The following is a 25,285-nucleotide window of genomic DNA, read 5'->3' as shown; positions in this document are numbered from 1 at the left end:
AATTGGCAAGTTCTTGTCTCATTTTTCCTATTTTATAGGCAAGTAATTAAATTAGCCAAATAGCCAGCATGTAGACCTATTATTTTCTTTAATTCGTTTTTGCTAGAAAGAGGTAGATTTTTATTTTTCTCAAAATATGTTCAGAAACATCTTTGATAGTTTTGCACTAGTGAATTCATCCAATGTTTTTTTCTTCATCCATTTGTTCAATTCTACCATGCTTTGAGGAGTGCCAATTTGTGATTTTGGTCCGAAGAATATAACGTCTGCTTTTGCTTTTGCTAGTTTGTCAGCCTGTTTGCCTTCAATACCTGAGAGTTACATGACTTCGTTTTCCCAGGAGTTGAAGATATGTTAAGCATTTCCACACCAGCTTTGAGTTAAAGGGGTCTAAAGCCCTTGGTGCTCTCAGAAAAAAAAATATATATATATATAAATATATATATATTTGTGCACAACTTTTTGTCCTTTCTTGAGGATTTCTTGTGCAAGGACCACAGATTGGATTGACGGTGTGGGGCCTAGATGTTTTACTATATCAAAATTTGGGCTGTTAACAACAAATTCTTTTTAGGATCCATCTGTTTACCGTTATGAAGCTATATTATTACTTTCAGGGTTATTGTTACTTTCATTTGGAAAGGTTTATTTATAATTAAATCCATTACAGTTCATGGTCCTATTGACCAATTTTCACCTAATTAATATTTATGAAAGGTATTGGTTGAGATAAAAAAGTACAAAAATGGCAAAAAGGAGGGAAAATTCAAAAGGTGGGGTTGAGAACTTGGTGTCCGAGTGGTTCGAAGTCACGATAGCTCAAGTGGTAGAGCAGCGGCGTATTTAGCCGAAGGTCGTGGGTTCGCATCCCGCTCTTGACACTGACTTTTTTATCTCAACCAATACCTTTCATAAATATTAGTTTATTATAATTTTCTTTCATCTTCATTTTATCAGACATTCTTGAAATCATTTCATTTATTGTCAGAGGGGATAATCCTTTTGTCGATAATGTACTAAATAATAAGCCGTTTTTTGTTTAGTAATCGCAGACAAATTAATTTGATATTGCTCAAAGATGACATTTAAAAAGCTTTTATTGGTTTATAAATTTTGTGAGATTACATCTGTAGGTGGCAAGTCACTGTTATTTTAATCAAAATTGCTAGATTATGCTGAGGTCTGCGAGAGATAAATCTCCAGTTTCAATCTAGAAGTTCGCGCTGATCTTTTTTTCCATCAATATGACTTTCATCATAATTTGTTCTATATTATTCTACGTCTTGGCAAAAACCCAAAGAACATCAACAAATAAAATCAGCGAGAAAAAATATACCAGGATGGGTAGATGCTTAAACTGCAGACTGTTTAGAGAGTCAAGGTTATAAATCTTGAGAAGAAGGTTTGGTTTGAAAATTATGTTCTCCCCTTGCATTAAACCTCATAATCCGGTCTAACGGACAAAAATATTGAGAATGTTGTCAATCGTTTAATTTATCACGTTCATACTGACAGGACAAAAGAAATCTCACGTTCTTCGACAGTTCTTCTTCTGTAAAAGGGCGCGATTGATAAAATAACACTACAAGGATAACCAGCACTGAAGATGACGGGATTCCGGTAACGCGATTTCAGAACGAAAGTGTTTTAAATTCAGTCGTGATATTTTTGTGATTTGCTTATAACATACTATACATAATTACTAAACAGCAGACTAGCTGCAACTAATAAAAATAAAATAAAAACACACAAAAAAAAGAAAATGAAACAAAACACATAAAAACGATAATAAACATAGCTAACAATACAACAGAAACATTGGACAAAACGTCTACCCGAAACATAGCCAAAAGAAAAAACATAACAAAAACACAGAGGTTGTAAAACCCAACTGTAACCTAATAAAAAAGCATAAAAAGAAAGAAAATTTCAACATAAAAATCAAACAAAACACATAAAAGGAAATAAATAATAAACAACCAAATTCAGTTGATTTTTTTATGCTTGAATTCACTAGTTTTCGTGGTCCGCTTGACCAATTAATATCTTTCAATTAATTAGTTGAGATAAAAAAGTCAGTGTCACAAGCGGGATTCGAACCCACGACCTTCGGCTCACCATTCGGCTAGATAGCCGCTGTTCTAACACTTGAGCTATCGTGACTTCGATCCACTCGGACACTAACTTCCTATCTCAACCCCTTTTTTTAATTTTCCCTCCTTTTTGCCATTTTTCAATTATTTTAAACGAATTTCAATCATTATTTCAATTAGCATTTTTATGCTTAAAGTTGGAATAAATTTGTCCAGTTCAAAACGTTGAATTAATTTTTGTTCGATGTAAGTAATGAACATGGTATACCACTAAAAAGCTCATTGAACGACGAATTTTTTATGAAATTTACCAAGCTCTTCCATTTTTCCAATAAGATTGCAAATTCAGTTTTTACAAATTTTAAATTTAGCAGTTTTTGAATATCTAAAAAAATTTTAAACAAAAATTAAACTAACGTTCTGGAAGGGTACTTTCGTAAAGGAAATTTGGTACTCTTAACTAATAACAAAATAACATAATAATAACATTTTTTTATTTCACTAAAAATGAATAATTCAAGAGCTACGAGTAGATTTATGTCGAAAACCGTGGATTGTTGAAAAAAAACATGTTATTGAATATCTGCAAGAGGATTGAGAATCGGACCATGGTTTGTACGAACTTTTTTGTTGCATTTGAGGTGTAGAAGCACCTGACGAACTTTGTCGTTTGATAAGCAGATCACCTTGGTTGGAAAAAAATTATCCAGGACAAAACGAATTAATTTTGGTTCTAATTAATGAAAATTTATGAAACCACTAAAAAGCTCATTGACGAAGAATTTGTTATGAAATATTGACTTGGGTCTGTTTCTGTCTTACAGTCCTACACAATGCAGTTATTTATACAATCGTAAAAGTCAGTCTAAATATTAAATTTCAATCTTTAGAAAATGAACTAGTTTAAGATTCTTTTTACTTTAGATTAGCAATGCATTTTCCTGGTGTATTTTCCCTTGGAACCGACCCCAGATGATTACCGAAATATGAAGAATTATTATAAAATGTGAAATAATTTCCGAGTGAAGGATGACAGGAAAGAGTGATCGTCCATTTAGTCCACGTCAACAAATTATTGAAATAATAAGCCCGTAGATGAGCCATCAAGGAAATTCCATATTGCATTTGGCTACTAATAAAACCCTAACAACCAAAATTTATTTAAGTTAAATTAAAATGTTTAAACAATACTTATTAAAATATATAATTCGATAATTGGAAGTTAAACACTACATTCGATCATCTAGTTTCAAGTGTTGATGCAATATTTGATTTTGACGACTCCCTTTGTGTATTTAATTGAGCTTTCTTTTGTACCGTCCTTTTCAGAATATTGAGTCCTGGACGAGACCTCTTTGGCAAACACTCTCAGGGGGCGTGTAATCGTTTATTTACTTTATCGGTAAGATATTGGATACGCTGCGAATATTCGACCAAATCGAAAATAACCGATTCAAGCGGAATACTTCGCTAATATATTCATGGAAATTCAACAACGTCGATGTCTATTGAAAAAACAGAAAATAATTTATTTTAAATTTCTGTTTTTATGCGTTGTAAACGAGAAAACAAATTTATTATATAAATAAAATGATCATCATATATTTCGTGTTCTTATAAATTCTATAGCACATAAAACTTATGCCATGATATGACGCATAAACACACACATATAACGTGTGGTGATTAGTGACCGTTAATCGATAATTATTCAGAAATTGTGAGATGCGGTCTGGTGTGATATAGGTTCAGAAAAACAATTAATTAAGGTTTTTAGTTGAGATAAAAAAGTCAATGGCACGAGCGGGATTCGAACCCACGATCTTCGGCTTGATACGCCGCTGCTCTACCACTTGAGCGGACATCCACTCGGACACCAACTTCCCATCTCAACCGCACCTTTTGAATTTTCCCACCTTTTTAGCAGAGCAGCGGCGTATCAAGCCGAAGATCGTGGGTTCAAATCCCGCTCGTGCCATTGACTTTTTTTATCTCAACTAAAAACCTTAATTAATTGAAAGATATTAATTGGTCAAGTGGACCACGAAATTAGTGAATTTAATGAGTTCAGAAAAACATTTTCTTTATCGTGCCAACGTTTCGATCTTTATTGAGATCATCTTCAGGGCCTGGGATTTACAAACATTGTTTACATTTAACAAATACATGTAGGACGTGGAAAAAAGTGAATTTATACAATGTAAAATATATTTTTTATATTCAATCAAAGTATTTCTACTCACTCAAAGTGTTTGTCTTCTGTGTATTGTACCATTATTGCGTGTCGTGTTGAGAGTGCCGGTGAGACATTGCTGTTTTATGTTTATATATGTTGGATTTTGAAGGGGTGGGGACGGAAGTCGGTATAGAAAAGACATTTTTTATAAGGCGTCGACTTCTTTGAGGTGAAAAGAGCCGACGAAGGGAAAAAACGTTGGTAATGGTTCGGTCAGATTATCCTTTCAGGATTATATAGAAGGGGATAATTGGGGAAAGGAAAGCTAAATTGTTGAAAAATTGGACTATGTGAAAAGTGTTTGATGTGTGGAATATGATATGATGATATATGTATTTTATCTATATTGAATTTGATTAATGATGTTGGCGTAGCTGCGACTGAGTTTACATGCATATGGTCTGTAATTGATGCTGTGTTTATCTCCGTTGATGTAAACCATTTCTAAAAAATTACGTTTATGTTTGTTTTGTTCTGTATGTAATATTTTTTTTACGTTGGCACGATAAAGAAAATGTTTTTCTGAACCTACATCACACCAGACCGCATCTCACGATATCTGAATAATCATAAACCTAACATTCAAATATCGTCAGCATCTGTTAGTTAATTGCCAGGCCTAGGTAAAAAGCCCTCCTCAAAGATCTAATCCTATCTGAAACCCTATCTTTAATCCCAAAGCATGACACTCCATATTTTGACTGGTATTTTCCATTGCCTTCTCTCTTAAGCGTAAGGAATGATACGCTGGGAAACTCCTTACTCGCACAAACGTTTGAGAATGTAAGACACGAAGGATTTCTGTAAGAAAGGAAATCCTTCATACTACATTATCCTCCAGCATATAACTTTAGGTTCGCAAGGGCTACACAACACTTGCCATCTTTCTAGTTAAGGCTGGTATCTCCCAAGGCAGTATCCTAGGTCTTATCGTTTAATACATTTGTATCCATGATTCAACGTTTCATCTACCCTCTCTGACAGCTATTCTGATATTACTGACCCTCACTTACTCATTAAATTTACATGTCTTCGCTAGAACTGCTTAAGTACAAAAATTGGAAGAAAATTGACGCGATCGAAACCAAATTTTTAGATTTTACACTACGACGCGCTAACCACCAGTATCATCGCGTTATAGACGCCATCGCGACCGGTTTTGAGCGAAAGGAGTGCTGCTGCTCCGGTGTATTCGTAAATGTGAAACAAGCCTTCGATTTTTTGATACTCGGGACTGTTCTGGAAGCTTATAGGGCAGTGAAATACATGCATTTACATATTTATCCTGGTTAACTAAAACATCCAGTTTTAACAAACTGTTTTGAAGCATTTGGAATCAATTTAAGCTATATTTATTTTGCATATATTGCTATAAATGCATATTTTTGCATAAGTAGGTTGTAATTGCATATTTTCTTACATATCTGGCATATCGGTATTCGGCACGTCCGTCAAATTTTAATGTTTCTGAGCAGGAAAAAAAAATATTCTCCAAAAAAGAGTTTGTGTTTGGTCAGTTGCTGCTCCACCACTTTCCGCGATCATTCGGTCGCCTTTGCTTCCCTTGGAATAAATGCAGAAAGAATAGTGTTTGTACCAATGTAAATGTTCTCTTGGATTCATGGAAATATTCCGATCTCAGTTCTCTTATTTCCCTATCATCAAACTTTTTAGCTTTACACAGTTTCTCATGCGTTTTCCATTGTGAAACATCATTTGTGTGTTGTGAACTTACTACTCCTAAAATGCCGAAAGTCACCCCAAAGACGAAAGATCTTGTTCAAAAGTATGTACGTGGGTTTTCAAGTGAGGCTTTTAAGGGCGATGCAGACGTTTTATACTGTGTTTGTTGTGATTTACTGTACCAACAGCTACACGTTTTTTGGTAACACGGCACATAAAGACAGCAAAACACAAGGAAAACAAAGTTAGGAAGTCAAGTTTTAACAAATCTTTGAGACACAAGCTGCCTTGTGTGCTTGGCCTGGAAAGTCCGGTTTCGATACCGATTTATGTCGTGCTTTAATTAGAGCTGACATAGCCATCCATAAACTAACCCACCCTGAATTGACGGGTTTTTTGGAGAAATGCACAGGGAAAATCATTCCCCCGAAAGTACCCTCAGGAAATCTCACCTGAATCTTATTTACAATGAAACACTCCATAAAATCAGAGACTTAATCGAAAATGGACCGATCTGGGTCTCGATGGATGAGACTACGGATTTTTTAAATTTAACTTTTTCTTAAATGCGTTTTTCTTTTTTTAATATTAGCCATGTGATGTTCATTTTGCCACTGTTTCTCTTTTCAATACAATCATATGATCTAATTTGAGTTTTAATTTCCCTATTTTTTTTCATGGTAGTTTTCGCATATTTTCAGTTTTAAATTGTAATATATTTACATATTCTTATATATATACTTCCCACATCTCTTAAGCAGTTGTTCAAGTTGTGAAAAATAACAGTGAACAGCATGGAACCGATACACACCTGGTACCTCCCAAGGCAATATCCTAGGTCTTATCGTTTAACACGTTCGTATCCACGATATCTCCTTCAACGTTATGTTTACCTTCTGACAGATATTCTGATCTTACTGACCCTCTCAGAAACCTTTAAATTTACATCTCTTCGCTGGAACTGCTTAAGTACAAAAAGTGGAAGAAAATTAACACAATCAAAAACAAATTTTTAGTCCAACCGGCATAAAACTCTGTGGTTCAACCAAACGTTCCAGCCTTCAACGAAAACTATCCAATCCTTTTTACAATCCAAAATTCTCCGCATCATCGTTAATGCCCCACGTTATGTATCCAATCTTATCATTCACAATCACCTTAATATCTAATATGTCCTTTAAGTGGCCAGAAACAGCTAAAGAAGCTTAACAAATAATTATCCTGGAAAATCTTAATAACACTGGCAAAAAAACCCTCATAAGGTCTGCTAATCAAGCAGCCATTAAAGCATCATGTAAAAGAATAAGATTAATTAGTCAGTGAATATGCATCCAAAATCTCCAAAACCTGGGAAACACAACAACCTGATGATATCTTGGGTGCCAGGACATAGAGGAATTTTGGGTAATGAGAAAGCAGACAGACTGAAGAGGAAGTTCTGCAAGACTATGTGGGGACTATACATAGGACCCGAACCATACTTGGGATAACAAAAACAAATATAGAATCCTCCATCGCAGAATGGATCCAAACAAAACAAAAGTAGAAGTGGATAAACTCACACACGACACAGTAAACCTTTGCTAAAACAACCCTCACCAAGACTGGCAAAATCACTTCTGCAATTGGAGAGGGCTAAATTCAGAGGAGTGGAAGGACTAACCGGTCACTGGCATCTGAGAAAACATCTACACAACATAGGCCTATACAACGATGTTGTCATCTGCAGATAGTGTAATGAGAAGGAGGAAACAGCCACTCCTTCGTATCTTCGAATGCGAAGCAACCGCTCAATGGAAATTTAACCTAACATACGAAAGGAACTTAGGGAATCATATTGTAGCACCGATAGTCAATGACCTGATACTTTTAAAAAGAAGGATTGAGTCTATTGCACTGAACTAAGGAACTAGGAAGATACGATAAGCCAGAAGGCTGCAGTGCCTGGGGAGCACAAACCCATTTTCTTAGTATCCTTATTACTATACCATCCTGTCACACATGCTCTCATTTAAGAAACCTTCTTCCATCTCATCCTTCCAAGTAATCCTTCCCGATGACTAAAGAGTCACTGGCATTGCGACATCCTAACTGACAGTGACAATGATTAACGTTAATACACAGGAGTGACAAATGAGTAGTTTTTATTTTTTATTGTTTATATATGTATAATGTTCATTTTATTATTTGTCATTTACAAGCCAAATTTACTTATGCAAAACAATTACCACCGGTGTCATTCCTCTTTATACCTACTTACATGAACATCTCTTCCTTATATGCGAGTCAAGAGCACGACTGGTAGATGGCCCTCAGAGAACCTGAGCAGGAGACGAGGGATCGTCCTCACCCGACTGAGGATTGGCCATACGCGGTTGACACATGGGCACCTGCTTTTGGGCCAAAGCCCGCGCAGGTGCCCCTTATGCAGAGATAGGTTGCTTGATGTGTCCCACATAATAGAGGCGTGTCATTCCTTTGCGCCATTCAGAGAGCGTGTAGGCATGCCGCCGGACTTAAGAAAAATTCTCGAGCACTGCAGCGAGTTTCAGGGTCCCCTGTTCCGCTTTTTAGGAAAAATAGGGGTTTTTATTGTATATAATATGTCTTATGTGTTGTGTCTATATGTTTTATCTGAGTGCATGTATTTATTAGCGTGAATTGCGAGGGGTGAGGGTGAAATATAACATCATCATCGCCCCTCGAACGTTGAGAACGTATGAGTGTGTGTTCGAGGTCGATGGCGGAATATTTATAAAAGTACTCCATCGACCCCAATCTAGATTAGTTTGAGTATAGGTCGGTGGAGGAATATCAAGTACTCCACCGACCAAACGGAATGAGTGTATTGTATGAATGTAGTGTTTGAAAGTGTAAATAGAATATTGGCTTAGTTTGGGGCTGAAATGACCTAGATGTCGGAAGCACCAGTAAATAATAATAAAATAAAAACTCTTCCTTACGACAATGCTGTTACCTTATGAACAGATGACCCTATTTATGAACAGAAGACTTACCAAGGTGAGACCACTATTTCTAGACTGCTAGACGGGAATATCAACTGCTTCTGACTAAATGATTTATACATGATACTAATATAGCAAAAGACTTGAATTTTAAGGTTCAACTAAACGTTCTAATATCCGCAGAATACGGACCAAGCAATGAAAAAGTCCAAAAAATAGACAATTTCTAGATTCCCCAATAACAACGACCACATTTTTTGTCGTCTTCGATCTGGCAAGAACGTTAAATTTCACTCCACTCTTTCCACTCACAACGATTATATTCCAACCGAACTTGCAACTTTCGCTTTTCTCATCAAAATAATTAAATGTTGCTATAGTGTAGATGGAACCAAAATCCTATAATCAAAATACCTACTAACGAATAGTTATAATCTAAGAACAGAAAAAACGCATGGATATAATTTTTATTCGAAAAAATATCTCTTTGATCAAAACAGAAAGACAATATACGTCGGTGTTTGACACAGGTAAAATTTGGAGACATGGAATGAGTCGGATTCTCGTCTCACCCTGTACCGAATATGGTTTCTATGAATAAATCATTTTGACTTCACAGTCACAGAACCAATCTGTCGCCACAAAATTTAAATGATGTTTGCAAATTGGAAAAGTTAATGGCAAATAACTCCATATATTTTTAAAAGTAAATTAGAACGCGCACCGATTGAAAATTTAATTCAGGTATTCGTACAAAATAAGTTTACGGCGTACTGGTCGTTATTTCTGGTTGTCCTTTCGGTCGTGATGGTCGCATTATTCAGCCGTTAATATATTATTAATATTGAGTGTATTTTCATTTTTCGCAGGTACAGTAATGGGGAATTTATTTCTGCCCATTCTCTCAAATTGACTGCAATTGTTTAAATTACACATAGGATTAGTTAAGACTAGTTATTTCCTATGATTAGATTTTCAAGATAGAGATCTGAATTTTGTTATTATATATTACAGTTAACATTTCATGAAACTTATATACAATAAAACAATAATATATTTTAATAAAGACTAACTAGTTTTTATTTAAATAAAGATTAATTAATTGAAAGAAGTTATTTAGTCAATCGGACCACGACATATAATGGATTTAATAAGTAAAACGAAGTATATCTTCACTAAATCTCTCCGTGGCCATTTCATTTGTCACCGAGAATCGAATCCTGATTACACGACATTTAAAAAATAACAAAAAGGAGGGAAAATTCGAACGGTTGTAGGTTGAGATGGAGAGTTGGCGTCCGAGAGGATCGAAGTCACGAGAGCTCAAGTGGTAGAGCAGCGGCGTATTGAGCCGAAGGTCGTGGGTTCGAATCCCGCTCGTGACACTAACATTTTCATTTCAAACAATACCTTATAAGAATTAAACTGACAGTGAACCAGATAATCGTTTATTTTTATCAGAAAAAAAATTATATCGGTGGAAGTAAATTTCAGGAGACCGCGGAAGCCGAGTGGTTAGCATGAGAGACTCTCACGCCGCGGTCGTGGGTTCGATTCCCACCGTCGCCTCTGGCCCTTTTTTCCCGATTACCCCCAATTGAACAACATATATAAGAATTCGTCATGGCTAATATGCAAAGATCATAAGGCAAAAAAAAAAAAAGTAAATTTCAATTTCTTATGGAGTGAATTCACGGGTTTTCCACAATTTAATACAACTTTACCTTAATACTTTTAATTTAGGTATAAACATTGAAATTATGTTTTATACGATTTTCGAAGCATATAACCGTAAGTATTTCTCTCAGACAAGAAGCAAATGATCGGATATTTTACCGAACGTCTCTTTCCCAACTTTCCTTGAAAACAAAGCCCTTGTCCCATCGGTTTGATAATAAAGTTAAAGCTACGTGACTTATAGTCAATAGCGTTTCGAGTGAGACAGGGAGGGAAAGCGCGAAAGAGAGGGAGAGTGAGCGAGAGAGAAGACGTCTCGCAAAGGGATTGAGAGCTTTCTCAGATACACCCTTCTTATCCGACTTTGACATCTCGAGCACGTTTTAAGTCTCGCTGGCTTCGTATACTTCTTCAAAGTCGTTATCACAAATGCCTATTTGGATTGCTCCACGTCACGCTCCTCTTTAATAAAGTTGGAATTTTCATTCGCATCGTTGAAAATTTCATATACACCAGAAAGAAACAGGGCCTCCTTTAATTTCAGTCAAAAGAAGACATATTAACTGCGCATTTTGCAACCGTTTTTCATGAAACTTTTTTTAATTTTTTAAAAAAAGCAGATTTATCATTATTATTTCAAAATCTAGATGTTATTTAGCCATCAATCACGGCAAATTTTAGAAAGGTTGACTCCATCAATTACCGTTAAACGTCCTAAAATACATTCACTAGTTTTCGTGGTCCGCTTGACCAATTAATATCTTTCAATTAATTAAGGTTTTTAGTTGAGATAAAAAAGGCAGTGTCACAAGCGGGATTCGAACCCACGATCTTCGGCTAGATACGCCGCTGCTCTACCACTTGAGCTATCGTGACCTCGATCCACTCGGACAGTGGTCCTAAAATATTTTTACTTCGTTCATGCAGGAGTTAAAATCTAAAAACACTTTACAGAACAATTTTTTAAACTGACCTTTCTAGTTATGACACAAATTTGTTACATCTAAACTTCTCAAAAATGAATACGCCAATTTTGTAGTATTTACTTTCTCTAGCATTTTTATTTTAGTGTAATTATAAATTTCATCAAAATCTATTAGAAATTATTGTTTTTACTTAAGGAAAATTTAAGGAATTTTGAAAAAATAATAAAATAAAAGATTTTAAGCCCATAATTTTGTTTATTGGACACAATATTTTTTTTAAACAATTAATAACATGTCCTCTGTTAGCTAAAACCTCTGTGCACCTGTTAGACCTATTGTTAATGAGGTTGTTAATAATTTCATAAAGAAGTTCATAGAAGTTGCATAGATGTTGCAGTCAATTGGCTGCGGATGGTGATCGAAAAGCCTTCTCTGCGACGCATCCCACATGTGCTCAATGGCATTGAGGTCTGGGGACAATGGGGGAAGGGCAGATGGGAAATTCCCAGGTTTTCTAAAATTTGATGAACAATTCTGCCTCTAAGAGGTCTTTGTCATCCAGAAATCGAAAATATGTGCCAACGAGATCCTTGGATTGAGGGGTGTATTCCTCCATAATTTATTAGGCATAACGGACTTCGGTGAGATTGCGTTCAACAATATGGAGTATAGTTCGTCCTCTAGTGTAAAGTCCAGCCTAGACCACCTTCTCCAAACTTCACTAAAGGGAGCACGAACTGGTGCATTGTATGCATCCCCTGTTATCGGTAGATTCTTCGGCGTCTGCTATCACTATACAGACTGAAATGCGACTAGCAGCATTCGTGTTCTCTTCTAGCGCTCGCTGCGCCATATACTCCTGAGTTGCTGCAGGTCATACTATAGAGTCATACTATGTGAGACCAACATCCCACGATTATGAATCGTTTGTGTCGATAAATGCCATGCCAAAACATCTTGTACTTCATTTAGGATCTAGCGGGCACTACGGAAAGGGTTCAGTCTTGAAGGAATGGCAATATTTCTGTCCTCCCTTAGCTTCCAAATGCGCTGAAATCCACTGCGTACTCCTCGTATTGGCACTTCCAGTCTCTCGGAACGGGGCTAAAACCCTGGAGACCACGCTCTGAGAAACGCCAACTGCTTCTGCGAAATCCGCTAGCCAGTGACCTCGATGTCTCATTCTCACGATAATAGTGCGAGGTTCTGGTTAAAAATGATGTCTTTCCATGGTTAAAGAGAATACAACTGGATTAAAATAGAGAAAAGACGAGAAAAGGTTTTTTTTTTGCAAAATGAGTAATCTTCATGTTTACTATACTTAAGTAAATCCGTTATTAAAAATTAGGGTTAACCCTATCAGTTTTTGGTTTGGATTTCCTATTTTATTTTATCCAATTAAGAAGAATATATCGGTTAATTTAATTAAAATTAATAGAATAAGAATAAATTACAAATATTCCCATTCATTTTTGAGCAGTTTTCATTTCTCATACCACACAAACACCCCTGATCATTAAAGATTCGTCAGGTCAACCTCAGAAAATCCAAACTGACATCATAATATCTGCCAGATCAAATTCTTTCTTTTTTTTAATTAAGCATTGAAGCTTCTAAACGAGTTATGGGGTGGTCGAATTAACTGTTTCGTGTCTCATAAAAGATAAACCATCATATTTTCACGAGCTTTTCATCCTCAACGGCCACAATATCAGCTGAAATTTTAATGAAGCTTTCCAAGCTGAGCGATAAACAGGGGCATAAAGTTATTATTGCTAACATAAAATCGGGTTATTAAATTTTTTAAAATGATTCCGTGAAAAAGTATCCAATACAAAACATCTTTGAAGAATGGATCCTAAGTCCAATAATATTCTCTTTACACTTTATAATAAGGCGTAAACTGGCAGAACATTCATTAATCCCTAATCTACAATATAAATATGTAAATCCATATTTACGATTTGGAAAACATGTAAAATAAAAAGCAAAATATGGCACGCTCAATAGACGATTTACAGTACATGTTCCATCATGCACATACTTTCTTTATATTTAAATTAAATTGTTAGAAAACATAACAAGATAATATTATGTATCATGAAACTACTAACATACTAAAAGGACGCAAAAAGAACACACAAAAACTTGGAAATATGCATACACAAAATTCATAGATCCACAAATTAACAACATTCGCATACATTGTTTACACTAAACAAAACTGTAAAAAAAACATTAATTAAAAAGGGCCGAAACACAAAGACCAATCAGAAAAAATAAAACACAGATTCGCTGGTTTCGAGGTCCGTTTGACCAATTAATATCTTCCAATTAATTAATGTTTTTAGTTGAGATAAAAAAAGTCAGTGTCACGAGCGGGATTCGAACCCACGATCTTCGGCTAGATACGCCGCTGCTCTACCATTTGAGCTATCGTGACCTCGATCCACTCGGACACTAACTTCCCATCTCAACCCCACCTTTTAAATTTTCCCTCCTTTTTGCCATTTTTCAAATGTCGTGTAATCTATGATTCTCGGCGACAAATGAAATGGCCATGGCCACGGAGAGCTTTAGTGAAGGTATACTTCATTTAAACTATTAAATTCACTAGTTTCGTGATCCGCTTTACCAATTAATATCTTTCAATTAGTGTCCGGAAGTTAGTGCCACAGTGGATCGAGATCACGATAGCTCAAGTGGTAGAGCAGCGGCGTATCTAGCCGAAGATCGTGGGTTCGAATCCCGCTCGTCACAATGACTTTTTTTATCTCAACTAAAAACCTTAATTAATAAAAAACTATTTTTTTTCATTGTATAAATTCCCTTTTTTTCACATACTACATGTATTTGTTAAATTTAAACAATGTTTGTAAGTCCCAGGCCCTGAAGATGATCTCAATAAAGATCGAAACGTTGGCACGATAAAGAAAATGTTTTTCTGAAACCTACATCACACCAGACTGCATCTCACGATTTCTGAATCATCATATTTCATTGTACTGTGTGAATGTAATCGCCGGGGTGATGAACCTGTAATTTGGTCATTACGAAGCATTTTTTACTGCTCTTGCTTTGTAGGTCTATAATTTCTTCTACTTACCTATCTTGCAACTATTGTATATTTATATAATTATCGAGTGTTTAATTTTTTCCACCACTCTCTCTCTCTCTCTCTCTCTCTCTCTCTCTCTCTCTCTCTCATTCTCTGCCCCTTTCTCACACCTTCTTTTTCTATATCATTTATTTTATATGTCTAACCTATACAACTACTTACGCAATAGTGAGCTGTGCTTTGAGGTGGTTGGTTCACAAAAGAAAGACTCTTCGCTGTTGGATCTGTGTGATTGTAGTGAAGCAAGTCTCTTTTATCAAGTCATGAAGACTGGGGTGCGTGTATTGGTGTATCTTTGTTTTTCAGTGGTTTTGGCAGATTAAGTCTGTGTTTTATTAATTAAGGTTTTTAGTTGAGATAAAAAAAGTCAGTGTCACTTGCGGGATTCGAACCCACGAATACACGACCGTGACTCAATCATCTCAAGTAAAAACCTTAATTAATTGAAAGATATTAATTGGTCAAGCGGACCACGAAAACTAGTGAATTTAATTTTTTTTAAATTCAATCAAAGTATTTCTATTCACTCAAAGTGTTGTTTTCTGCGTAATTGTGCCATTCTTGCGTGTCGTGTTGACAGTGCCAGTGAGATAACACGACACGCAAGAATGGCACAATTACGCAGAAAACAAACACTTTGAGTGAGTAGAAATACTTTGATTGAATATAAAAAATATTTTTTTGCATTGTATAATTTCACTTTTTTCCATATCCTACATGTATTTGTTACATTTAAATAATGTTTGTAAATCCCAGGCCCTGAAGATGATCTCATTAAAGATCGAAACGTTGTCAGGATAAAGAAAATGTTTTTCAGAAACCTACATCACACCAGACTGCATCTCATGATTTCTGAATAATCACCCACTAACGGTCACTAATCACCACACAGTGAAATATCAAAATCCACAATTTTTTAATTTAGAAAACGAGACATTTTCAGCCGAACGATTTACTATAATTCAATGACCAACTTGGCACCTATTTCATAGAAATTTTTACATTTAAATCGTAACGAATTAATACTGTCATTAACTGTTTATTAGCAATAAAAATTATAATTACATATTACATAAGCGTTCTGTATGAAATTAGCAAAAGGTCGTATGTAACAGAAATTGACATATTTACAGAAACTTTAGACAAGTTTATTCAAAATTGATTTATCCGTTGTCCTGAGAACAAATTGAACTCTATTCGGGTCTTACACAAGGCTCAAGTGTCCATAACCGTCAATTAATTAGAGATGAGGAAATTTACATCTTGCTTGGCTTGACCCCAGCCATGTTTGATTACTCGATTGGATGATTTCATAACGGTGATGAATAGAGACGTAGTGTATCCATCAACAGAACTGCGAAGTTAACTTTGGTCAACCGGGTGGCCAGCTTTTACTGGGCGAGTTTTGAATATTAATGTGAAATTACTCAGTTGTCAGTCGAATGTATTGAATTTACTAAAATAATTCTTAAAAGGCTTTTTGAATATTAATCATTTCGATTGAAAAATAAATTAAAAGAATACGTCGAATATTAGAACGATTTTTCTTGTAATATTCCCTCTGATTTAATTTCTCCCGTCGGGATTTTTATTAATAAAACCTTTTTTCATTATTTTTCAATTCATCTACCTTCTTTTCTTTCCTGGGTTCTGCCTTTTTTACGATATTTCCCTCGGGCGACCTCCGGGTTTGAAACATGGGGAGACACGTCTTCTTAAGGGAACTTGATTAGCTCCTTCGAGGAAGGATATTACATTAGGTTGCCTCCGCCACAGAAAGCCGTCATCTGGAGGGACAGTAAACAACTTTCCACAACCACTTTCAACTTTTCTTTCTTTCAGAATATGACATTCGACCTTTTCTACAAACAAATTAGATAATATCGATCACAAGGTTGATTTATTTTGTAAAAATTATGCAGTTAAATAGTTTATGATATTAACAATAAAATAATCGGTGGTTAAGGTTTATTACTCTTCCAAGTTAACAAACCTGACCAATGATTTTATGAGCAACAGCTTTAAGAAAAAAATGGATACATCTACAAAAACTAAAATAAATAAAGTCAATATATCAACTTTGAAACTCGATAACATTTTACTTTTATTATTGTATAATACAATATGATGAAATCTTGTGAGAAGTACACATGGATTAAGAGACACAGCAAGGCGAGGAAAATTCATTTCTTAGGGAAACTAAGTGCCTGCTTCCGTCTACTTATAACCCAGACTCTTGAAAATATTACAGTTTACAGTTTAATCATCTCCCCGTCTTAGTCTATCTTTCCGTCTAGTTTTACTTGTTGATAAGGCATTTGGCTTTTTCCAATACTCAGAAAATCAAAGAAGGAGTATTGATCATAGTGACCAAAATATATTTAAGAAGAAGAAAAATAACTTTATTCTGGGACTGGTGTCCCCTAAGAATAATTTACATGAAATAAATAAAGGAAGTTCCTTCTATGAAGTTAAAAGTAAAAAAAAAGATAGAAATCTTGGCGTAATGTATACCATAAGGAGGACAAAAGAAAAAATTACGAGAATATTAAACAAAAATAACAAATGTTAACGTGAGGTCTGTGCTTGGAGGGAGAGGAGGTGATTATACAGGTGGGATTTAAAGGAGGAAAAGGAGGCAGCGTGACGATTAGAAAGGGGAAGGGAGTTCCAGAGTTTAGGAGCTCGAAGGATCTTTCGAAGGTATGGGTCGTACGTTGCGGAAGGATAAGGTCGATTGGGGATGAGCGGGTCTTACTAGTGAGATGTGAGGAGTTGAATTGGAGGGATTGGATGATGTAAGGAGGACGACGAGGTTGGATGGACTGGAAAAGAAAGCAACCTAGGAAATACTGTGCACGGAAGGAGGGGAATAGCCAGGAAAGTTGGGAATACAACCCCGACCCCGGGTACACAAATCTTACGCAACAATTTCAATCGCGCGTTCTCCCCCTCCGAGAGACCACCGTATGCCAAACAGCTACAATCGAAGAAGGGAAGTATAAGGGAAGATACAAGGAGTTTGCGGGTGGAGAAAGGTAAGAGAAGCCAAGACCGACGAAACAGGCTGAGGGAGGCAATGGAATGGCGGGAAATTTGGGAAATGTGAGAATGCCTGGAAAGGTTTTGGTCAAAGACTACTCCTAGGTTTTTAACCGAAGAGCAGAAGGTGATATATTTGCTATATATTTGCTGATTGGGGCGATGCGCTGTCTTTGTCCTGTCGGCTTAAACGGGAAAAAGGGCACAATTGACAAATCATGTTCGTCTGAAAGACGTGATTTGTGTCATGTCAAGTTTTGCATTCAGGGTGAGAAGAACAACTGCTGATAAAACTCAACGGCTTGATTTTCCCTCCTTATAACCCAGACCGTCCAAAACGTTTATTAGTTTACTCTACTCATTGTAGTCTGTCTTTTTCGTCAGCTTTATCTGTAGATTCTCTTTGGACATTTTACCATATTTGATCAGGCACCGTTCACATTTTCAAACTGAAAAAAGGACTTCGATTACAAAAATAATGTGCAGACCTTATTCTGAAGATGTCGAGATGACGAAACACATCTGAAAGAACAAATCATTATAAACAGACAAAATACATATTACAACTTGTTACATTAAGGCATCATTGGCTCGGTTTTGTTACAAATTATTCTAAACTCTAAAAATACTATATTCTAGCTGTTTAAATAACAGCAAGACGCTATTGAAATATTTTGGACTTAAACATAGTCACAAAGTTTTCTAGGCCATCCTAACGACCAATTGACGCTGATGACCATTAATCTTAAAGCAATCTCAATTTCAGAGGATTGTGAATACTTTTACAAGCAACGTCTAGCCGAAGGTCGTGGGTTCGAATCCCGCTCTTGACACTAGCTTTGTCATCTCAACCAAGGCCTTAGATTAAAAATATAATTCATTAAAATTGTATATAAGCATGAACTTCGTAAGAGTTTGCTTATGATTGAGAAGTGGTATAATGCAAATTCCCTAGAAAATAAGCACTTTGTCAGAATTCGTATAATTATTTGCGATAATATTAATTATTAAGCTGCTGAGAGGGTTATAAGTCGGCATCAGCCTCTTTGACTGCTCGGTAAAGTGGCGAGGTTGTTCAAGTTATATTAAAACAATAAATTCCACTTTACCGTCATAATTTAATAAGAAGAGGTATAAAAGGCTTCGTCCTGTGTTAAAATAGAATTACGTACTTGCCAATTAACCCACGAAAAAATTGTGGTCATTCTCAATGAAGATGAGTTTCATCAACTATTGTCAAAACAAATAGAAATGTTTAATGTTGAAATTTTTCATTACGTAATGTACTTGGTTCTGCAATTTAAAGTACATCTTCTTCAACTTGAATTATATGTTGAAATTTATGTTAGGGTGAAAAAAAGAAAGCATGAAAAATTGAGTTTTTTGTATGTTTTTTTTTGCCGGCAAATTACATTGGTCATCGCCAGCCCTTGTTTCTTAACTTTGCTTTTCTTATCTTCCTCGCATGTTCAACCTACTAATTTCTTTTACTGTTTCTCCAACCATGTTATGTTTTATGATGTAACGGTAACTTTCTTTTTTCTTTATCCTACTGCTAGTCGATTTGAACCTCAGGGCCTCGTCAACTGTGGATAAAATAACACAATTAACAAACACGAATACACAGAAATAAGATAAAAACATGATAGTCTACTTAGCATTCTCACTACCCCAGAGTACTCGATGCTCCAATTCGCCTTTAGCATAATTCCTCGGGGTAATTGGGGGAAAGGCACCATGAATGAAGATTTTTTTAAACTTAATCTCAAAAAAAAGTTAATTGAACTATCAAACTCCCTCTGCTTTACTATTATTATTAAATAGCCAAGGATAAACAAAATGAGAAAGAGGCTAACGTTGTCGCAAAGTTTTAGGAGGAAAGATCTGCATTTTTTAAACAATTTTACACTTTAACTTTCTACATGAATAAAACAGTAGTTTCATAAATTTTTTTACATTTTAAAACATCACTAGGTAGTCAGGAATTATTTAAACATTCAGGTCTTATCAAAACTAAATTATTTGTATATATTTGTTTCTCAATTTTTAAGTATTGAATTATAAAACTTCAAATAAAAAACTAATTTTTTATATATAAGAAAGTAAATTTTTATAAGAATAAAACAAATTTTAAATAAAATAAATTATCTTTATATTTACAAATTAAATTGTTGGACATAGAGTGTGTAAATAAACCAGCTGTTTTCCTATCAAAAATTCCGGAACGATTTTATGTTAGAAGAGTTTCAGTTTTAGAAGTTTTTAGAAATTTTATCTACGATCAATTGAAGATTCTTATGACTGAATTCTTACCTATTTCTTTTGTTTAAACAAGCAATTTCATCGTATTTAGGTAAAAGTTTTACTTATATTTCACATAAAATTTCAACACGTGAAAAAAGAAAAAAGTGACGGGAGTAATTTCAAAGAAGGGACGCCCTTTAATTTCCGTACGGAACTTTTAACAAGCCAGTCTGTCGTTTTTTCCCATTACAACACTAGTCATTATGAAACAAATTTCCAACCAATTTCAGTTTATTTATAAAGTTTTTTTTATGTGTTAAAAAAATAGATAATAATTGAGAAGGTAATTTAATAATTCGTCAGTTAACAACTGAAGTACATCCGTGTAAAATGTTTTACAATTATCCGACAAATATTTTATTTAAAAATCATTAAACATTTGAAATTGGGTGTATGTGCACGTAAGATAAAGAGTAAGTGAGAGAGAAAAATGGAGGAGTGAGAGAGAGTGAGAGAAAAAGAATGAATGAATAATCTTTTATTTGAAAATTTCTAAAATTTAGATCGCGAACGACTTATCTTACAATTAACGACAAAATACCTTACTGATTAAGACTATGGTTATATATCGTACATTATGATATTGACTATGATTATCATTGAGGTGAGATAACCAGACCGAAAGAGAGAGTTTGAGAGTGAAAAATGAATGTCGATTTATTTAAATGTGAGGGTTATGGAAAACTGAAAGAAATGGAGGATGAAAAGGCTTAGTCCAAAGCCTAGCCACAAACCTAACAATTTCCTGCTCCCTCAAAAGATCCGGAGGAAGGATACCGGCATAATTTCAAAGACATGCTTGTTCTAAGCACTCCTGTTGCAACATACATCATGTTATTATGATTATCATATTATTATCATTGAGGAGGGAGTCAGATAAAGAAAGAAACAGACAGAAAGAGTGAGACAGAATGACAGAAAGGGACAGGAAGAGAGAGATAAAGAGAGAGAGGCAGATAAAGAAAGAAGCATCCAGACAGAAAGAGTGAGGAAGGAGAGGAGAGGAGAGAGAGTGATAGAGAGAGAGATAAAGAGAATGAGAGACAGATAGTGAAAGAAACTTCCAGACAGAAAAAGTTAGGGAGGATAGGAGAGAGTGAGAGGGAGAGAGCAAGAGAGTGAGTGTATCAGACTGTCTGTATGTTTTCTGTACTTGTGGCTTTGCCCGTGCCTGTTACTGTAACCATTTTGTATATAATTTATGTCTTGAACTTTGCTTTTGTGTAAGGTTCTGATACACTGTGAAATATTCTCTATTCTTGGAGTGCTGAAATTAGGGATTCAAGAAGGGTGAGTCAAGATATAAACGTATCTTTCATTATGATATACCTAACTAGCGTCAAAACTTAAAGATGAACAAAAAAGAAAGACATAGGCAGACTACAAATCTTAAATAAAATCGTGTAAGATACGAAGTTCAATCAAATTCACCTACGCCGTAGCATTGCATCCTTTTTTTGNCTTCCTAGTAGTCCAAGTCTTGTATTAAGTAGTTTTTTAAGCCTTGTGTGGGGATTCCACGTCAGTCTGCTGTCGGGATTTAGCCTCAGGAATTTGGCTTGAGCGGAAACTAGTATCTCTTTGTTGCTGATGTTCAATGGAGGGCAAGACCGCTTTTTCAGTGTAAAATTACACTGAGTGCATTTTTCTTCGTTCAGTCTTGTCCTCCATTTTTTACACCAGTCTTCAATAAGCTCAAGGTGTTCTTCAAGATGTTGGCGGTAGCTTGAACGGGATTCGAGTTAAAGGATAGGATTGCTGTGTCGTCCGCATAGGTGGTGATAAAATATACTGGATATACTGGTAGGTCAGCAGTATAAATGATATATAGGATAGGTCCAAAGATGCTACCTTGCGGTACACCAGCCTGTATCTGTTTGACTTCCGAGAATTCATTGCCGCACCTCACTCTGATACAACGATCAGTTAGGTAGGTTTTCAATAAAAGGTAATAATGAGAGGGTAGGAAGCGCTTAAGTTTAAAAAGTATGCCTGGGTGCCAGACCCTGTCGGAAGCCTGCGCTACGTCTAAGAACGCGTCCAGGCAATTCTCCTTTTTTCTAGAGCCGATGAGGTTGTGACGACTACTCTAAAACATTGTTTGATAGTGGTATGTTGAGGAAGAAAACGGAATTGGTCAGAGGGAATGATCCATCGAAAAATCGATTTTTCCGCCTATGACGATTGGATGTTCGTCGTAGAAAATCCACCCACGCTCTTTATCGACGGTAAAATGGTCGAAAGGAGTTTTGATAACCCATTACAGACAGTATTATTGCCACCAGACAGAATAGGTTTCAGTGTACTCACTCAATTTACATGCAGGTCTATTCCAGTTTTACACGAGATTTCAGCAGGCGGTGTGTCATAAATTTTCTACTCGGTCGCGATGTAAATTTTAATATTCCATTAAACGGACATCCATGAAGATAAATCGTAGTTTACTGACCAATCAAATTTAATTTAAAAGATATTATAGATTTTAAAAATATAGTACGAATATTTGTTTTTCATGCATAACAGTGAAAATTTTCTTTAAATTAGGAGATATGCAATTATAGGGTATTGGACATATTAGTTACAATGTAAATTAGAACAACACACCTTCCAACGTCATTTGACGCCAGGAGTATACATACACAAAGTGACATGTGACAACATGGACAAAAGGGCCGCACCTTTAGCGCAGAAATATCCTATCATATCACTATTCCCTACTGTTGTTACAAGACGAGCCATTCAAAAAAAAAAGACAAAAAGTTTGAAACTTTACTGTTTTTCATAATATGAAAAGAGGAACGAAATATAAACAATACAAAACAAACAAAAAGAAAGAGAAATATATCAATAATAATCAATTTTAGAAAGAAAGAAAAGGCTGAATAATATTAAAGTAATAATGAAAGATTTAAGGAAATCGAGGGATTACTTGACAAATGACAGTCTGAAACAGACATCCGATTTGTTCCAGACATCTTTTGTACAAAAGCAAATGGATCTAAGATTACAGCAATCATGTCTGTCGAGGGCTTTTAGCTCGAAAGATAAATCTTTTCAAAACATTGTTTGTTATTCAATTTATCTATTGCAACTTACATCCTAAAATAGTCTTTTCTGAATTTAGTGAGTGATTACAAGTATATATGGAGAAATAAATCATCGACTATTCATAAAATACAATAAGTGATGTAAAAAACAAAATATATACTTGCGCATTATTATTCACACACAAAGATCAATAAAATAATAATAAAACTATACTAATAAAATTAATAGTTTTAATGCTACGTTAAACACTTTTGAGATTTTGTTTGGCTAAGGTGCGTTGGTAAATTCGAATACTTCGGACCTACAGACTCATTCCCTGGCTCTATTTAGAGAGCACGCAGGATTGCCACCCGATTTAAGAATTGTGCTTGAGCACGGCAGCGAATTTCTGGGTCCCCTGTTGCGATTCTTGGAGGAAACGGGGTTGTTCTATTGTATATAGTAATACTAGTTGTGTGTGCCTAGTTTGTGTTGAGTGAATGTATTTATTAGCGTGAATGTGCGGTGCGATAACGCGGAATATCGAGACCCTTCGACCCTCAGTTAGGTTAGTTGAATAATATTGTAAGGTTGTATTTATTAGCGTGAATGTGTGGTGTGAAAGGGTCGATGGCGGAATATCGAGTACCCTAATTGAATGAATGATATGTAGTGTATAAGAGTGAATGTATTTAAGAATGCACGTGGATTTGGGACTGAATTAGTTGGGTGCTGAATTGACTTAGCTGTTGATAGCACCTGGAGCCTAACCTGGCTGGACGTATAAGACTGAGGTTTGCCCCCGGACTGCCAACACCCGGAATGGGTGATTCTCGAGTCTGCCGGCAATTAGGCTCAACTCGGCTCATGTTTGTATGTATGTATGTGCGGATTTTGGCCTATATAAATCCACTCCAATCTTTAAACAGTTTTTTATTAACCGATAATAAAAACAGTTTGCATTAAAACAGTTACTTATTCAAACATTATCAACTTATTCAAAAATCTCGGTTTCAGTAAAAAGGTCTTATCCGTCCAGCCAACGACGCAATCAGTTCTTCAATCCAAATCCTTTCACTCTCTCACTCAATATTAAATACATTCTTTCTTATTTACATACCATTTACTCAATTAAAATGGCGGAGTTACTCATACTCTCTTTACACTTACTATATAACTAACCTATAACTCTCTCACTCTACACATTCACGCTAATAAATACATTTACACTCAACACATATTCGATTATTGGAATCCAGCGGCCCTATATACGAACCCGACATACTTACAAATATGCTTTTTTTTCAAAAACACCGGCACCCCGAGGGTTGATATAACCTCTGCTGTTGCGAACACTCGTAAAACAATAGTATAAGATTAGAAAAACGAATATGCTATAAAAGATTCAAATTTAATTAATTTTTTTTTCTTTGATCATTTTGTTAAAATGTCACAAAATGTTAAATTGTCATTCTCCGTATTAATAAACAACTTTAGCACGTAAAACCACTAAATTCGAATACACTGTAGAAACAAAAAAATAGAGATGATATCGGATCGTAGATTCCTGTCCTCGCCCATATATGGTCGTTTCGCTTTGACGGGCGATTTATTTCTCGTACTTTTTCTATATACGATGAAATATTATAATTGGAATGAATGGTCGGTTGGATCTTCCAGGACACGTATTTTTCCTAGATCCAGTGCAACCAGAAAATGAGACCGTTTATTTATAGCTCCTAGATGTTCTTTACATTCCGACAAGCTAATATAATAAGTCACACTGACATTTAGTTCGTTTAATTAAGAAGAATGGTAAAAAACCCTCACAAACATCAGCATTTAAAATGTTTGCCAAGGGCTCGATTTCACGGCTCAACAATTATGCTAAACCATCAAGGTGGTGGAGCAAAGCAAAACTGTACTGTTCGCCGTGAAATGTTTGTACACTTTCACACTACTCTGACATTGACTCACTCATTCTCTTACTTCCTTTGTATACATATACTCTCTCCCTGCAGTGTTATCTTTCTCTACTTTTCACTATCTGCCTCACACGTCTATCTGTCTGTCTTCCCCCCTCACTTTCACTCTATCTCTTTCTCCCCTCTCTCTCCCCATCTCTCTCCTCTCTCTCTCATTCCTTTCCTTTATGTAACTCACCCTGCCGGCGTATATATACTTTCACCACCTGTCTCACTACTACATCCTCT

General features: G+C 35.5%; 1 protein-coding gene across 6 annotated transcripts in view; it reads left to right on the top strand.

Annotated features, from left to right (window-relative positions):
- The window catches only part of LOC106667087 (beta-1,4-galactosyltransferase 4-like), a 42,686-nt gene that overhangs the window by 10,191 nt on the left and 7,210 nt on the right, over positions 1 to 25,285 (top strand). For 4 of the 6 annotated variants that reach the window (XM_014394778.2, XM_014394781.2, XM_014394779.2 and 1 more), the window contains exon 1: positions 19,936 to 20,094. The exons of the other annotated variants lie outside the window; for them this stretch is intronic. The gene's annotated coding sequence lies outside the window, so the exon portion shown is untranslated. Of the gene's footprint in view, positions 1 to 19,935; positions 20,095 to 25,285 lie in introns of those variants that run through there. 6 annotated transcript variants of the gene reach the window in all.

This window comes from Cimex lectularius, unplaced genomic scaffold (genome assembly GCF_000648675.2).
Source record: "Cimex lectularius strain Harlan isolate CLEC.00 unplaced genomic scaffold, Clec_2.1 scaffold72, whole genome shotgun sequence".
In the NCBI taxonomy this organism is placed as follows: Eukaryota; Metazoa; Arthropoda; class Insecta; order Hemiptera; family Cimicidae; genus Cimex; species Cimex lectularius.
Note: the sequence above shows the minus strand (reverse complement) of the source record. Positions and strands in the feature narration are given on the sequence as shown.